Source organism: Melanotaenia boesemani, chromosome 16 (genome assembly GCF_017639745.1).
Source record: "Melanotaenia boesemani isolate fMelBoe1 chromosome 16, fMelBoe1.pri, whole genome shotgun sequence".
NCBI classification, from domain to species: domain Eukaryota; kingdom Metazoa; phylum Chordata; class Actinopteri; order Atheriniformes; family Melanotaeniidae; genus Melanotaenia; species Melanotaenia boesemani.
Window position 1 is genome coordinate 33,689,092 of NC_055697.1, and position 18,526 is coordinate 33,707,617.

General features: G+C 44.2%; 1 pseudogene; it reads right to left on the minus strand.

Moving 5' to 3' along the window:
- Window positions 1-340: 340 nt before the first annotated feature.
- On the minus strand, window positions 341-4,017 carry LOC121655105 (annotated as a pseudogene).
- Between the last annotated feature and the right edge of the window lie 14,509 nt (window positions 4,018-18,526).

Here is an 18,526-nt window from a genome sequence, read left to right on the forward strand (position 1 = left end):
GAACAATAGGGGACCTGACATGGAGTCTTGGGGAACTCCACTTCATCTTAGTTTGAGCAGATCTGTAGTTACCAACTGGTACAAAGTAGCTCCTGTCTTTAGGATCCAAACCAGTTCAGAACTAGAGCAGAGATTCCCACCCAGTTTTCCAGTTCATCATGGGATGTTGTGGTCGACTGCCTAAGGCAGCAGACTGGGATGATCCTTCTCTACAGAAGGCTGTTGAATGTTCTGAAAATATTTTTACTATTAACACAAAAAATTAATTGTGGAAATTTTAGTGAACAGTGATGAATAATGAAGATGTTAAAAGGAAAAGTCAAGAATAAATTCTGCGGAGTTGGTCGTAGGAGCCAGTTCTCATTCAGGTTAAACATATTCAGGATTTGCAGACAAAAAATATCAACATTTGGTTCTGTTGCTGGAAGTTTTCATCCTGTCATTGCCACCTTCTGACAGATCCACTCTTTTTTCACATTACAGCTTACAGCTTTCCATCCACCGACCTCCTGGACAGAAATCACACATTGATGGTTGCCAGCAGGTGGTCGTAGCCAGAAGCTGAAAGAAGAGCGGAACGGTTGGATCAAGGCTAACAGAACTCATATTTCAGAGCATTTAGGATAAGGTCTTACTTGTCTGTCAGATTACTCCCATTGACCCACTTCCAGCTGTCACCTTCAACCCTAAGACCGATCCAGAACCCGCTGGCCTCAGAACCAACCAAACTGCTGTTATAGATGAAGTCCTGATAACAGACATATACATTTATGGAAAAACAGGTTCACATATGCTAATAAACATTTATAAAACAGCTTGTTGGAAACCCAACATGTGCGACTGGACAAAAGCTGATTCAGAAAACTGGCTACATATAATGTCAGCCTTACCCGTTGTTCAGGACTTTCTATTACAACTAAATCTGCATCCTTTCCTCTGCAGGTGTCTTGAGCTTCTTCCCAGGTCTTTAGTTCCAGAGAGTCACGACTACCAATCACATAGCAGCTGGACAGGAAGTGGAGCCAACCTGGCTGACAAGGTCCAGTCTGCCTCTCTGAGAGTTAAAGGAGAGTCAGAATGTTTTCTGACTAAATTCTAGGTTATGGATCAGAATAGAGACTTTACTTTACTTTTTCTGCTGTAGAAGGAAGAGGTTTGGTGAGGATCGCTTGTCAGCCACTGGTTTTCTGTTGTCAGTGTTGGATTTGCTGCTGTCAGCCGATAGTTTTCTTCCCTAAAATGCTGGATTTCTTCCATCATTCTCTTGTTTTGTGCACCGAGCTGCTGGTTTTCATCTCTGAGCTGCTGGTTTTCTTCTCTGAGCTGCTGGTTTTCTACCATTATCTGTAGAATTTTTTCCCCCAGCTTTGAAATGTTGACAGAACAAGTTTGTTTCTCATTGGCTATTTCTTTAGTAACTAGAATAGAAACAAAAGAAAAAAATCACTGCATGACATCTATTTAAACAGATCTAAAATACATCAAAATAGAACTGTTATTGTGTAGCATATATACTGACTGGCTGAGAAAAAGAGGCCACCTGGATTTAACTAAGCTTACAAGTCAGAGCCTCCTATTGGATGATTCCTGCAGAGTGATCATCTTCCAGACGCAACAAGTTATTTAACCCCAACTGATCAGTGAGCAGCTTCTTGTGTCTGAAACAACCATGAGGAAAGACACATCCGTGGTCGTGGAAAAGATGTTAGTCTGTCTCAGAAGGGTCAGATCATCGGCATCAAGCAGAGAAAACATCTCAGGAGAAGCAGAAACTAGAACTGGGTTCAGAACTGTCCAACCACCATTAAAAACTCGAAGGATGGAGGGAACTATCGCCTTCCAGGAGGAAACGTGGTCAGAAAAACATCCTGAATGATGGTGATCAATTCAACGTTTGGTGGAACCAGATGGAAGAAAAACAGCAGTAGAACTCAGGACCATGTTTAATAATGAACGTTAGAACTTTTCCACATGAACAATGTGAAGGAACTCAAGGGACTGAACAGCTGTGGAGCCAGAAGAAAACCACTAACCAGTGAGGCTAACCAGAGGAAAAGGCTTCAGGTTGCTAGGAGCATAAAGACTGGATTCTGGAGCCATGGAAGAAGGTCATGTGGTCTGATGAGTCCAGGTCTACCCTGGTCCAGAGTGATGGAGCATCAGGGTAAGAAGAGAGGAGGATGAAGGGATGCAGCATCATGTCTAGTGCTGCTGTACAAGCCTTTGGGGGCAGTCTATGTTCTGGGGTTGCTGCAGCTGGTCAGGTCTAGATTCAGTTTCAGGTTCAGGTCTAGTTTCAGGTTCAGGTCTAGGTTCAGGACTAGGTCTAGGTTCAGGTTCAGGTTCAGGTCTAGGTGCAGGTCTAGGTTCAGGTTCAGTTCTAGGTTCAGGTCTAGGTTCAGGTTCAGGTTCAGGTCTAGGTTCAGGTTCAGGTCTAGGTTCAGGTCTAGGTTCAGGTGTAGGTTCAGGTTCAGGTTCAGGTCTAGGTTCAGGTTCAGGTCTAGGTTCAGGTTCAGGTTCAGGTCTAGGTTCAGGTCTAGGTTCAGGTTCAGGTTCTTCCCTGAAGATGGAATAACGGTGCAGGATTCATGGGGCTCAGACTGTGAAAGAGTGGTTCAGGGAACAGGAGACATCATTTCCACACATGAATTGGCCACCACAGAGTCCAGACCTGAACCCCATGGAGAACCTTTGGGATGTGCTGGAGAAGGCTTTTTTTAGTGGTCGGACTCTCCATCATCAGAACCAGCTCTTTGAGAGAACTTAATACAACTCTGGATGGAAGTAAATGTGGTGACGTTGCAGAAGCTTCTGGAGATGATGGCACAGAGAAGCTGCTGGAATCAAAGCTGCAGGCGGTCCACCCAGATGTTAGTTTTTGAGCTTTTTTATGGCCTGACAGTGCATATCCTAAGAGTTTCTCTTCTGATTTTTTTAAACTCTGATAATTCGTACCTTTTAAATGGTTTTCCATTAGTTTAATGTAGACATCCATCATTACTGCACCTGCCGACAGTTGGTGTGTGGTGGAGAGCATAACGTTACTATAGAGTTTACTACAAAAAAAAGCTGTACTGGTTTAAATTAGATTCAACAGATATCACCAGTCTATAATATTTGGTCTTTAAAATTGTCCCCCATTATATACACATAGACATTTATAGACAAATACAGAGATTTTCCTTATTTGGAACATCGGTATTTTTGTTTATACTCACAGTGAATACGGAGCCCCATGATTATCACCAGTATCACCCAACAAACACTACTGGTGAGAGAGACTGGATGATGGATGGAGTCTTCTTCTTATCTGAAGGGAAAAATAAAAATAGTCTCAAATAAGAGTTAAAGTAATAAAAGTTTAGATGGTCTTTTTGTAAACTTCTCACTAAACTCAATTAAGAACATTTTGAAGTCTTTCTTTTGCACTTTACAGCTTATTTGTCTTATTTTGTTTTGTTTATATGACAAAAATCAAGTATTTATTTAATATCATACCTTCTTTCTGCAACATACGCGGAGTAGCCGAGTCTCTGACCACAACACAAACTGCAGCATTGACATAATCTCCCTCCTCCTCTGGTGCATCTGAAACAGCAGCGATAAAACCAACATTAAGAAAAAGAACACATAAATAAATACAAAAAATGATTTAAATTCATCATATACATGTTAATATTAAATAATTATTACTTTATGCTGCGGTGAAAGAAACATCCTTCAGCACTGGATAACATAAAAATGATCCTGCAATAAAGATGCTTTTTATACGAGTTTAATGAAGAATTCATCTGCAGGTCCTAAATGATCACAGTTAACTCACTGAATTCTCAAAGCTAAAAACTTCTGTACAACCTTCAAATCTGTGACTGTGCCCTGATGTTACTACTACTAACACTGTTATGTTTAATAAATAAAACATCATACCTGCAGACATACCGGGATTATTAATTACAGCCATTTCCCTGGAATCGGTCTTCATGGTGGACAAAGCGTCAGATCAGCAGCAGTTTCAATGATGTTGTGACAAAAAGAAGAATATTTAGTTCCTTAAAAATGTCATGGTTCCTGGTTTTTGTTTATTATTCTTCTGCTTCTAAGGATGTGGTAAGTTTAAAAGTGATGAATTTACAGTTTCAGTAGTCAAACTGTAAAAGAGAAACAGGAGCTTTTCCACTGCTCAGTGGGACCTGAACAGGCTGGTGTGTAAAAGTTACACGATGTTCCAGATGATTCTGCAGGCAGAACTTCAGTTATTAAGATCTTTGAGTTTTCGTTCTTCTATGTCAGATTAATCTCAAGTTGTCTGTTTAGATTACCAATGACAACCAGGAGGAACCGACGGAAACTTCTGAGGAGGTTCGGCCACATCATTAAAACAGGCGATTTCCCTGCAATCAGGGGACCAGTCTGTCTCCTGAGATGTCCTCTATCTCCACCTTTAGTCCACCTGTCTCCTGAGACGTCCTCTTTTTCCACCTCTAGCCCGTCTGTCTCCTGCAGTCAGGTGGAGAAGTAGCTGAATCAGATCCAGATGGTTTCAGCTCCAGGGTTCTGAAATCTTGTTCAGAACAACTCTGGTAGGTTCTTCAGCACCTTTTCAACAGCAGCCTGAGTCAGAAAGGAGTTCCTGAGTAGTTGAAAACATCCTGCCATCTGAACCAGATGACTGAAGACCAGTTGTCCTAACTTCTCATATCATGAGTCCTGCAGGGACTGTTATTAGCTTATCTCAGTAAATAAGTCAACACCTTTCAGGACATTAGAGTTTGCTTATGGTAATGTTCTTAGAGCTGAAGATACCAACATCTACCTGCTTCAAAGAGCCCGATGTTATCTGGACCAATCAGGCAGCGCTTTGAGGACCATATTCTTTCATTTCTGCGATGCCCTGCGATGGACTAGTGATCTGCCCAGGGTCTACTCTGCATCTATATATATATATATATATATATATATAGATAGATAGATAGATAGATGTGATTTTGTATAATAATGATGGTGGAAGTGGGTTTTTGTACATGTAAATGCTTTTTCGGTTCTGCTTAGCTTGACTATGTTGCTGTCTGTGAGAGTACAGCAGGTTTTATTTGTTCCACTTCACATGTGCAACATAATTAGCTGGAGTCAGTGAACTGTCAGTCACACTCTGTCCACGCCCACATGAGGTTCAACCAGGCAGAATAAGTGAAAACACCTGCATGTCGACCATATGGTAGCTCAAGCTTCGTGCACAGACACCCTAACACTTCCACACATACTGTAAAATAGCTATGCCTAAAGACTCAATGGGGAAAACACACACTCTCACTTGGGGTTTTAATGTGCCACCGGCTGGGTGTGGTGCCCTGACAGAGTTCATGAATTAACTGAACTCTTGAACTGTACTCTGGTATGTGGAAGGCAGACAGTCAATCAGACAAACAGCACAGGAACATTCATGCAGACCTTCAGGTCTAAAGTTATATTCTGAGGCCCTACTGACAAATCCTTACATGATTTCTAATTAACTTTTATCTGTTCCATAAAGACATGTCATTCATGCTCCATAAATCCTCTCTGTTCTGACTGTGCAATTTAAACTCAGAAGTACATCTCTGGTAAATTTGCCATAACAATAATACTACTGGTGAGGTCATAAAGCAGGGCTACTCAATTCGGTCCTACGAGGGCCGCAATCCAGCAGGTTTTCCATGTATCCCTGCACCAACACACCTGAGTCAAATTAATGAGTTATTGTGTAGAACCTGATTGGCTGTTAGAGCCACCTAATTTGACTCAGGTGTGTTGGTGCAGGGCTACATGGAAAACCTGCTGGATTGCGGCCCTCGTAGGACCAAATTGAGTAGCCCTGTCATAAAGGAACCAGTAAAGGCTTAAGGTACCATCCACCATCAAGAGAAAACTGGACACTGATAGTGTACATATTACACTCACACAAGGCCAAATAAGAACTTTTCTTTTAAGCTAGAAGTTTGGAGAAAGAAAAGATTCTGCATGAGAACCTTTTCCTCTGGACCACACTGAGACCTCCTCCCCCTCCAGCCTGTCTGGTTCCTGCAGTCAGGATGTGGTCCAGACTCTGACTGGACCAGGTCATCGTCTTGGTTCTGGTGTAGACCTGCTGCTGTGTTTTGTGGTCTTACGAGGATGTGGTGCACACCTGTGTGTGTTGTTGCAAAGTGTCACTGCCCACTAGAGGCCTGGCATGCACACTGCATGGTTTCTGGTCTGTTTTCTCCTGCACGGACATAGTTTTCATTCTGCTGTTGTGTAAATGCTTTTTTACTTTTCAAAAACACAAAGGAAAAATATTGCTTTTTGTGTGGAAAGATCCATCCATCCATTTTCTGCCACTTATCCGGAGTCGGGTCGTGGGGGCAGCTGCCTAAGCAGGGAAACCCAGACTTCCCTCTCCCCGGCCACATTCACCAGCTCATCTGGAGGGATCCCGAGGCGTTCCCAGGCCAGCCGAGAGATGTAGTCCATCCAGCGTGTCCTGGGTCTTCCCCTGGGCCTCTTTCCGGTGGGACGTGCCCGGAACACCTCACCAGGGAGGCGTCCAGGAGGCATCCTAACCAGATGCCCGAGCCTCCTCATCTGGCTCCTCTCGATGTGGAGGAGCAGCGACTCTACTCTGAGATCCTCCCGGATCACCGAGCTTCTCACCCTATCTCTAAGAGAGAGCCCGGCCACCCTGCAGAGAAAACTCATTTCCGCTGCTTTTATTTGCGATCTTGTTCTTTCAGTCACTACCCACAGCTCATGACCATAGGTGAGGGTAGGAACGTAGATCCACCGGTAAATGGAGAGCTTTGCCTTTTGGCTCAGCTCCTTCTTCACCATGACAGACCGATGCAGAGTCCGCATCACTGCAGACGCTGCACCGATCCACCTGTCCATCTCCCGCTCCATCCTTCCCTCACTCCTGAACAAGACCCCAAGATACGCGAACTCCTCCACTTGGGGCAGGACCCTATTGCAGACCCAGAGAGAGCACTCCACCCTTTTCCGGCTAAGGACCATGGTCTCGGATTTGGAGGAGCTGATTCTCATCCCAGCCGCTTCACACTCAGCTGCAAATCGCTCCAGTGAGAGCTGAAGATCACGGCCTGATGAAGCCAACAGAACCACATCATCCGCAAAGAGCAGAGACCCAATCCTGAGGCCACCGAACCAGATCCCCTCGACACCTTGGCTGTGCCTAGAAATTCTATCAATAAAAGTTATGAACAGAATCGATGACAAAGGGCAGCCTTGGCGGAGTCCAACCCGCATTGGAAACGATTCTGATTTACTGCCGGCGATGCGGACCAAGCTCTGGCACCGGTCGTACAGGGACCTGACAGCTCGTGCAAGTGGGTCAGGGATTCCATGCTCCTGGCGTACCCCCCACAGCAGTCCCCGTGGGACATGGTCGAACCCCTTCTCCAAGTCCACAAAGCACATGTAGACTGGTTGAGCAAACTTCCATGCCCCCTCCAAGACCCTGAAGAGGGTGTAGAGCTGGTCCACTGTTCCACGATGAAAACTACACTGCTCCTCCTCAATCCGAGGTTCGACTATCTGACGGACCCTCCTCTCCAGAACCCCTGAATTTGTGAGACCTTTGTGGGGAGGCTGAGGAGTGTGACCCCCCTGTAGTTGGCGCACACCCTTTGGAGAACCAGCACCAGCTACCCCAGACTCTGCTTCCTCTTCAGAAGATGTGTTGGTGGGATTGAGAAGGTCTTCAAAGTATTCCCTCCACCGCCTCACAACATCCCGAGTCGATGTGAGCAGCCCCCCCATCCCCACGGTACACAGTGTCAATGGAGCACTGTTTCCCCCTCCGGAGCTGCTGTCTCTCTGTCTGCTGGATGGTGGACCAGAATCTCCTCCAAGCCGTCCGGAAGTCTTTCTCCATGGCGTCTCCAAACTCCTACCATGCTGGAGTTTTTGCTTTAGCGACTGCTGAAGCTGTGTTCCACTTAGTCCGCCGATACCCATCAGCTGCCTCTGGAGTCCCACAGGCCAAAAAGGCCCGATAGGACTCCTTATTCAGCTTGACGGCATCCCTTACTGCCATTGTCCACCAACGAATTCGGGGGTTACCGCCACGACAGGCACCAACGACCTTGCGGCCACAGCTGCGGCTCGCCGCCTCGACAATAGAGGCACAGAACAGTGTGTAAACAGTGTCCTGAAAACAGGGCTTTAACCTGCTAACTGAGACCTGGAGAGTCTGAGATGGAGTTCTGGGGTATTTCCACGGTCTGACCTCAGACTGAATTTGCTGGGACGAATGTATATCACTTGTGAATAATCTTTCTCTCGTCCCTGGCACCAGTTGCTTCTCTTAGCACTTTTTCACTTGTCTAATTTAAAAAGTTGGTGCAAAAAAATAAATCCTTAAACTAAAATTCCAGATGACCTCCCCTCTCGTGTGGTGGTCCTTGACATACACAGGCTACCTAAACACTGAGCAGCGTTTCTGATGACGTTCTGAACTGCTGTCAGTAATCTGTCGAATCTGACGGTGTAGTTATTGTTGGTGATTCCAACATTCATGCTGAGAACCCGGAAGACAGAGGGACCAGAAAACGGTGCTCATGATAACTTTGGTCTAACTCAGCATGTGCACCAGAGGATCCTGTCTGGATCTGGTCGTCTCTAAAGGTTTGAATATTTCCAGGTTGTGCTGATGGATGTTGCTCTGTCTGATCATTCCTGGGTTGTTTTTGAGATGCTGTTATTGTCATCAAAAAACCCTAAACAGAGGTTATCAAGAACCAGTACATTGGTGAAAATCCCACTGAAATGTTTCTACCAGCTTTCACCCCTCCCCCGCCCTTCAGCTGATGAGCGTGTGGATCATTTCAGTGGTAAAATTACTGCATTATTGATGTCTTTGCTCCCACTGAAGTGGAAGTGATCGCTGCCAAAAAGAGAGCTCCACGCTGGTAAGAGCTGGAAAACCAGAAAGTGGAAAAGCTGAACGCAGGTGGTGGAAAACAAAGCTGCAGGTTCACTATGAGATCTGTAAAGAGAGACTGAGGATTTCTAACCTGGAGCTGAGAAATTCAGACCATCTTTCTTTCTGACATCATTGCTAAAAACAGCAATAAAGCTCGAGCCTTGTTCGTTACTGTTAACAGGCTAACTGATCCTCCTGGGTCAGTAACCCAGAACTTCTATCCAACCGGGCCTGGAATGAGTTTGCTTCTGACTTTACTGACTACATCCAGAAAACCAGGCAGTCAGTCAGTGCTTCCATGCCAGGAGAGGACATATGTCCCTGTGTCCACTCAGAGACATGAACACCAGGACACACTTTTCTCCAGTCAGTCCTAAAAACCTGGATGAGATCCTTGTCCATCTGAAAACCACCACTTGCTGTCTTGACGTCCTGCCAACCGGGTTTTTAAGAATGTTTCAGGATGCATGGCCTTAGATATCTTCCAGGTTGTAAACACGTCTCTGCTTTCAGGCGTCTTTCCTCAGACCCTAAAAACAGCCGTCATCAAGCTACTACTGAAAAAGAAAAACCTGGACTCGTTCATGAGCAGCTACAGGCCAATATCAAACCTCCCTTTTCTTAGTCAGGTTCTAGAGAAAGCTGTCTTCCTGCAGCTACACAACTTCCTGACACTAAATACCTGTTCTGATGTCGACCAGTCAGGTTTTCAGCCCCACCACAGCACTGAGATGCTCTAGTTCAGGTCTTTAATGGCATCCGCCTGAGCACAGATAGCAGGAACATTTCAGTCCTGGTGCTGCTGGATCTCAGTGCTGCATTTGACTTGGTCCACCAGAACATCTCACTAGACCGGCTGGAAAACTGGGCTGGACTTTCTGACTCTGCAGTTAACTGGTTTGAGTCCTGTTTAAAAGACAGGGACTACTTTGTGTCTATAGGTAACTATAAATCTGAGCGAACCAAAATAACCTGTGGAGTTCCCCAAGGCTCCATCCTGGAGCCACTGCTGTTCAACATCTACATACTGCCACTCGCTCACATTATGGAAACAACTAAACCTGTTACCAGTTATGCTGATGACACACACATCTACTTATCCATCTCACCAGGAGACTACAGTCCGATCCAGACTCTGATCACCTGCATGAATCAGATTAAAGATCGGATGTTCCAGAACTTCCTTCAGTTACATGAAGACTAAACCGAAATAAGTTTTTGGAGCCAAAGAAGAAAGATTAAAAGTCAGTTCTCAGCTTCAAACAGCAAAGTTCAAAACTACCAACCAAGCCAGAAACCTGGGAGTAGTCCTGGACTCAGACCTGGGAGCAGTCCTGGACTCAGACCTGGGAGTAGGCCTGGACTCAGACCTGGGAGTAGGTCTGGACTCAGACCTAGGAGCAGTCCTGGACTCAGACCTGGGAGTAGTCCTGGACCTGGATTTTAGCAGTTATATTAAGACAGCTGTGAAGTCGGCCTGTTATCACTTAAAGAACATCTGGAGGATTAAAGGCCTGATGACTCAGCAGGATTTAGAAAAACTGGTCCACATTTATCTTTAGTAGACTGGACTACTGTAATGCTGTCCTCACAGGTCTCCCTAAAAAGTCCGTCAGACACCAGCAGTTAGTCCAGAACGCTGCTGCTCCAGTCCTCACTAAGACCAGGGAAGTAGATCCTAGAACTCCAGTCCTCACTAAGACCAGGAAAGTAGATGCTAGAATTCCAGTCCTCACTAAGACCAGGAAGGTAGATCCTAGAACTCCAGTCCTCACCAAGACCAGGAAGATAGATCCTAGAACTCCAGTCCTCACTAAGACCAGGAAAGTAGATCCTAGAACTCCAGTCCTCAGATCTTTATACAGGCTTCCTGCTGTTAGTTTACAAAGACCTGAATGGTTTAGGACCAGAATCCATTCAGGATCTTCTGGTTGGTTATGAAGCTATGGTTATGATGTGTTCACATCTGGATGTGCTGCTCAGCTGCAGTTAGTCCAGAACACTGCTGCTCCAGTCCTCACTAAGACCAGGAACGTAGATCCTAGACCTCCAGTCCTCACTAAGACCAGGAACATAGATCCGTCCTCACTAAGACCAGGAACATAGATCCTAGAACTCCAAAGAACCGAATGGTTTAGGACCAGAATCCATTCAGGATCTTCTGGTTGGTTATGAAGCAACCAGATCCCTCAGGTCATCAGGGTCAGGTCTACTTTCTGTTCCCAGAGTCAGAACTAAACGTGGAGAGGCAGCGTTCAGCATTTATGCTCCTCACATGTGGAACAAACTCCCAGAAACCTGCAGGTCTGCTGACTCAGCAGTTTTACATCAAAGTTAAAACTTTTCTATTTGCTGCCTTTTATCAGAACAGCTGTTAATTCCCCACACTGGAACTTTATTTCTGTCTTTTATCTCATTTATTTGAGCTTTTTTCTGTTTTTTTTTATTATTTCTCTTATAAAGTTGGTGTTTGATTTGTTACTGCTTCCTGCTCCCCATTGCGATGCTTTTAATGTTTTATGTAAAGCACTTTGACTTGTCTTCTACATGAAAAGTGATAAACTTGCTTTACCTGGCCTAAAATAGGTTATAATGTCTTTTTCCACACTTGATTTATAATCTGATTATTTAGGTGTTATCAGTGTGCATTCTTTCACTTACATCGAGGGTAATTGCTACAGTTATAGGTCCAATAGCTGACTTTTTTTTCTTGTTTGGTTTTCTTTAGAAATTTTTTAAACAGATAAGTTCCCAGACCAATTTTGTCCATTCATAATTAGTGATATCTGGTAGCTAACGCTATTTAATTTGTTCATTAAAAATGTATAGTGGTTTGATTAGCTTTTGGTAGCTACCGTTGATTCATTCCTCCATAGAAAATATAAGGAGGTCTGATTTGAAGCATGGAGCCGATACCTGTCATCACCTTTTCTCTGTGCTGCCACCTGGAAGAAGCTGCAGATCCCTGGCAAGAACAAACAAAAACAACTTCTCCAAAAATCATCAGTGAACTGAACTCTCCTTTTAAAAAATGGAGTCATGTCTCATCATAACTAGTGGACTATTATGAGCAATATTTGCTCATGTTTTCTAGGCTAAACCATGCCTGCCCATGTGGAGAGGTTTGAGTGCTGTATGACGTGCGTGTGGTTTAACCATATGACAATAATTCTGTTTGACTCTATGGTGAAAACGATCCTGTCGACTTTGCTGGTCTGGAGGGCTGGCTGTAATTCCATTTGGCCCTGAGCAGCATAGTTTCCTCATTCCTCAAGACAACTCTGTGATCTGCAGAGGTAGGTGTTAGGGCCAAATTACAAAAGCAGATTTGCACGGTTAACACAGACAGTTCAGTCTATGTAAAAAATGTCCAGGCCAGCTGCCAGAAGCCAAACCTTTGCTTCACTGATCACTGCAGGGACCATCTCCAGGATGCTTGTGGTGAGGTCAAAGGTCATGGTCAGCCTGAGGGGAGTCCCTTCTGGTCAAGGGCACCGCAGACGGGGGTTTGAACTTGGGACCCAGCTGATCATGAGGATGAGCTCTAAAGGTGCCCGAAGCGATGGCGGCGTTGTTTCTGTCCGTCTTTCTGGCTTTCTGTCTTCAGACTCCTGAGACCTGCAGCCGGTTTTCAGCTCGTCCTGCTCCGGCTGACAGTGGAATGCTGACATAACAGATGTTGTCTGACAAAGCCAATAATTATCTGCTGTACGGCTGTATGCCCACACCCTCCTTCTCACCATCCTCCTCCACCTCTTCAGACAGGTTTGCCATTTCTGTTTCCTCCTGCTGTGACTCCACCTGGAGCTTTGAAAGAGCTGCTTTCCTGCCAGTAAACCCCAAAACTCTGGTCTCACCGTGTCCCAGGATTTGTTTAACCCCTTTGATCTTTTTAAGTATTGTTTTGTTAATTGAATTTATGTACAGTACATCTGGAAACGTATTCACAGCGCTTCACTTTTTCCACATTTTATTATGTTACAGCTTCATTCCAAATTATATTACATTAAGCTCTTACTCAAAATTCTACACACAATACCTCATTATGACAAGGTGAAAAAAGTTTTTTTGAGATTTTTTGAATTATTAAAAATGGAAAACTAAGAAATCACATGTACATAAGTATTCACAGCCTTTGCCATGAAGCTCAAAACTGAGCTCAGGTGCATCCTGTTTCCACTGATCATCCTTGAGATGTTTCTACAGCTTAATTGGAGTCCACCTGTGGTAAATTCAGTTGATTGGACATGATTTGGAAAGGCACACACCTGTCTATATAAGGTCCCACAGTTGACAGTGCATGTCAGAGCACAAACCAAGCATGAAGTCAAAGGAATTGTCTGTAGACCTCCGAGACAGGATTGTCTTGAGGCACAAATCTGGGAAGGATACAGAAAAATTTCTGCTGCTTTGAAGGTCCCAATCAGCACAGTGGCCTCCATCATTCGTAAATGGAAGACGTTTGGAACCACCAGGACTCTTCCTAGAGCTGGCCGGCCGTCTACACTGAGCAATCGGGGGAGAAGGGCCTTAGTCAGGGAGGTGACCAAGAACCCGATGGTCACTCTGGCAGAGCTCCAGCGTTTCTCTGTGGAGAGAGGAGAACCTTCCAGAAGGACCACCATCTCTGCAGCAATCCACCAATCAGGACTGTATGGTAGAGTGGCAAGACGAAAGCCACTCCTTAGTAAAAGGCACATGGCAGCCCGTCTTGAGTTTGCCAAAAGGCACCTGAATGACTCTCAGACCATGAGAAACAAAATTCTCTGGTCTGATGAGACAAAGCTTGAACTCTTTGGTGTGAATGCCAGGCGTCATGTTTGGAGGAAACCAGGCACCGCTCATCACCAGGACAATACCATCCCTACAGTGAAGCATGGTGGCAGCAGCATCATGCTATGGGGATGTTTTTCAGCAGCAGGAACTGGCAGACTAGTCAGGATAGAAGGAAAGATGACTGCAGAAATATACAGAGACATCCTGGATGAAAACCTGTTCCAGAGCGCTCGAGATCTCAGACTGGGACGACGGTTTATTTTTCAGCAGGACAATGACCCAAAGCACACAGCCAAGATCTCAAAGGAGTGGCTTCAGAACCACTCTGTGAAGGTCCTGGAGTGGCCCAGCCAGAGTCCAGACTTGAACCCGATTGAACATCTCTGGAGAGATCTGAAAATGGCTGTGCATTGACGTCTCCCATCCAACCTGAAGGAGCTTGAGAAGTACTGCAAAGAAGAATGGGTGAAACTGCCTAAAGATAGGTGTGCTAAGCTTGTAGCATCATATCCAAAAAGACTTGAGGCTGTAATTGCTGCCAAAGGTGGATCAACAAAGTATTAAGCAAAGGCTGTGAATACTTATGTAAATGTGATTTCTTCATTTTCCATTTTTTATAAATTCAAAAACTTAAAAAAAAAACTTTTTTCACCTTGTCATAATGGGGTATTGTGTGTAGAATTTTGAGGTAAGAGCTTAATTTAATATAATTTAGAATGAAGCTGTAACATAATAAAATGTGGAATAAGTGAAGAGCTGTGAATACTTTCCGGATGCACTGTATTTGATACATTTATTTACTATTATTTTTATTTTCATATTATTCATTTGTTATTTTTAATCTTTTATTGTTTATTTGATTTTTAATTATGTTTTATTTTATTCCTGTCTTTTTCTTTCAGTCAGTTTATTCTCATATTTTACTGTTTATATTTTGTTTGTAAGTATAAATAAATGCAGGTGTTTTTGGCTTATGTGGTTTTATTATAGTTATAAGCTTTATGAATGTGGACTGATTTTGCACATGCTAACACACCAGGATAATACCAGTTTGGATTGTTGTGTGTATTTAAACTTTTCCCACAAAAAATAAATAAATAAATACTAATTCATACACAATACTGCACATTAAAATAAAACAATCCTTCATACACCAAAAGTAATAACAAGCAATTTAAAAATACACTCATCAAAGTCTCTTTCACACACACACACACACACACACACACACACACACACACACACACACACACACACACACACACACACACACACACACACACGTATAACCCCCCCCCCCCAACAAACATGGCTCCCTTGTTTCTGTCTCTAAACTAAATGCAGTATAAAACACTAAAAGTGATAAGAAAATCTGGCCTGGTGCTGCTGTAAGGAAACACTATCATGTGGATCCATCCACACCAGGAGCCAGTTCACCCATGTCCACAGTGGCTGTCGCCATAGCAACCAGCCAGATCAGGACCACAGCCGTAAGGCTGCAGTGCAGGACCCCAGCCACCCAGACAAGGCAGATCAGCAGCTCTGAGGTTCTCTGGCAGGATGTTCCACAGACTAGGGCTGTAATAACAGAACAAGGCCTCACTGTCTGTTCCGGTTCTGACTTTAGGAACATCTAAAAGGCCAGTACCAGAGGACCTCAGGGTCCATGAGGGCTCATAGGTCCAATAAATAAGAAGGCCCAAGACCATTAAGGCATTCATAAACCATGGCAGCAGCTCAGGAGGAAGAGCAGTTGTTCAATCAGAAAGTTGGTGAATCAATTACAGGCTTTTCCTGACTATGCCGAAGTGTCCTTGGGCAAGACACTGAACCCCACATTGCCTCCCGATGTGTCTATCGGGGTATGAATTTGTGTGAATGCAACATGTAGTGTAAATATCTGAGTGTAAAACCTTCAGCAATAGGCTTATTCTTTGGCTAAAAACAAACCAAAACTGTACCCATTTGTAAATATGTGTGTGAATGAATTACAGAGTTTGTATTGTCTGTATAGTTGAATTTTATGTAAGTTTTGCAATATATCATTGTATTTTAATGTAATGTAGAAAGGCCCAACCAGGAACAAGAGTTGAGAATTAGCGCTGGCTAAAAACTCTGTATGGCATCTGCTATTACATTTTGTGACTATGTACAAATGCGGTGTTCTTGTCAAATAGTGTGTTTAATAAGTCTGGAAAGTGCTGTATAATTACAGTCCATTTACCACTTAAAATCAATCCTGAAACGCACGGTGTGATAGGTTCCCTCTGGTCCTCGTCAGAACTCTGCTGCTGAGTTCTGGAGTAGTTGTAGGTTAGACCAGAGAGCAGGACGTTACAGTAATCTATTCTACTAGAAATAAAAGCATCAGCTGCTCGGTGCTGGCAGAGAAAGGAAGGGTGACTCTGGTGATGTTTTTAAGATGTTAAAATACAGTTTTTGTTATATTTCTGGTGTGTGGAATGAAATCCAGCTCAGAGTTGAAAAGAACACCCAAATTTCTCCCACACTGAGAAGGATTAAAATGTTGTAGCTCTGGTAAAATGATCTCTCTCTTGTCTTCAGGGCCGATAATTAAAACTTCAGTTTTGTCCTGGTTGAGCTGTAAGAAGCTCTCTGCCATCCATGACTTTTTTTATCTAAAATCCAGTTTAAAAGGACGTTAACTGGCTCCAGGTCATCAGGAGACATGGCGATGTAAAGCTGTGTGTCATCAGCATAGCTGTGGAAACCAATGCCGTGTCTCCTGATGACATCCCCAAGAGGTAACATGGACAGATTAAAAAGAAACGGGCTTATAACTAATCCTTGGGGAACCCCACATTTTATTTCATGGATTTCTGAGGAGCAGGTATCCATACTTACAAGAAATCTTTGATCTGTGAGATAGGAATAAAACAATTTAAAAGCAGTACCCGAGAGGCCCACCAGACTTCTGAGTCTGTTTAACAGAATCTGGTGATCTACTGTATCGAATGCAGCACTATGATCCAGTAGAACCAGTAAGGTCATTAACAATCATTAAAAGGGTGTCTCGGTGCTATGTGTAGCAGGATGGTGTTCTCCTCCAGGCCACTGTGAGGCGCTGGGCTTTTGAGTTTACGGCACACAGACGAGTTAGTGAGACAGAGTATTTAAACCCAGGTGTAGCGCATTATGCTTGCACGCTTCTCCCCCTGCCTTCCCGGCGGCATGACTGTGCTCGGGTGGTGTGGCAGACTTGGCCATGCAGTAGCTCGGTAATCACCTGTGAGCGGGAGATGCTGGTGTGCGGGGCGCTCGGGTGCGGTATCAACAGTGCATTGATTGGATGTCTTTTTTTGTGTAATGCAGTTCCCTGCTCATGGCTTCCTATATGCTGTAGAGGGAGAGAGCTGTTGGGCGGCCCTCCATCCCTTCAGGGATTTACTGATGCTGCACTGGTGGTGAGTCAGCAGGCTACACAAATATGGACCAGTATCCTCCATATGTTAAATTCCTGTTTTGGGTTTTAGGGTGTTGGAAATGACAGATCCTCTGCTGGACTCATGAAGCCTGGTGGCCTGCTGTTCTGGCTCTATAGTGACCCTGTTCTAGCTCCAGGATGACCCTGTGTGGCTTTACAACGACCCTGGTGTTACCGTGATAAGAGTGTGTTTGGTTTTAAAAGACTTGGCACAAGCAGCTCAGCGCTCGTGCATCTGGACCTCTCGGATTCTCTCATTCGCTGCACACACAGTCTTGTTTTATATTGATTTATTGTGGGCATTCACAACTGTTTTATTGTGAGTTTTAACATTTTATTTGTATACAGGCCCTGGGACCCGAGGCGGCCTTCCTTTATCCTGATGGCGGTTCTTCTTCAGCACGAAGTGCACGGGTGGTTTGATTTGAGTTCTCACATTTTGGTTAACGTGCTGCTGGTCCCAGCTCCCGTACTTATAGAAAGATTGGTTTTATTGTATTCTATGCCCAATAAAGTTTGTCTATAAACTGAACTGCCTCTGCCCCGTGGTGAGTTAACGAACCAGCGTGCCTACTGGTACAAAGAACAAGTGTTCCCAGAGGCGGTGTTGCCTCTGGGTGGCGTTGTCAACCCTTGGATCTTTGGTGACCACCACATAAGAAGCTGACCTAATGACACTCGCATTGCCACATATGGTTTGTTCTAAAACCAAACGTTTTTTTTTTCCTTTCTCTACCTGTCCTGTCCAGCATGGCGGTGGCAGAATGATGGTCTGGCTCCTGTGTTATGCTGAACAAATTTGCTTTGCCAAGAGGAGCTTTATGGGTATAAGGCTCCTCTTGATAATCTTTTTTTTTTTTCTTCTCTTTTTTTTTTTTAACTTGTCCTGTCCAGCATCATAGCAGCAAAATGATAATCTGGTTGCTGTATCGTGCTGAACAAATTAGCTCTGCCAAGGGGAGGCCTATGGGTAAGGCTCCTCTTGGTAATCTGATTCATTTATTAATTTATTTACTTTGAATCACGGAATCTATGTAATCTTGCTGGACCTGACCGGAGGGGACAGAAAAAGATGGAAAATAGCAAAAAGAGCAAAAGGGAAAGAAGAAAGGAGACAAAAAGATCACAGACAGAAGGAAACGACCCTTCAATCCACACCATCACCAGACAACAAACTGTTACACCTGTACATGAACACACCAGAAAACTTCCTACAACTTTTACAACAGCAGAAACACACACACAGAAAAAAAAAAAAAATCTTATCTATCTATACCAGACAAGCAGCTGCTACACCTGTACAGACACACAACAGGGAATTTCCTACAGCTTTTACAGGTAAACTAAGC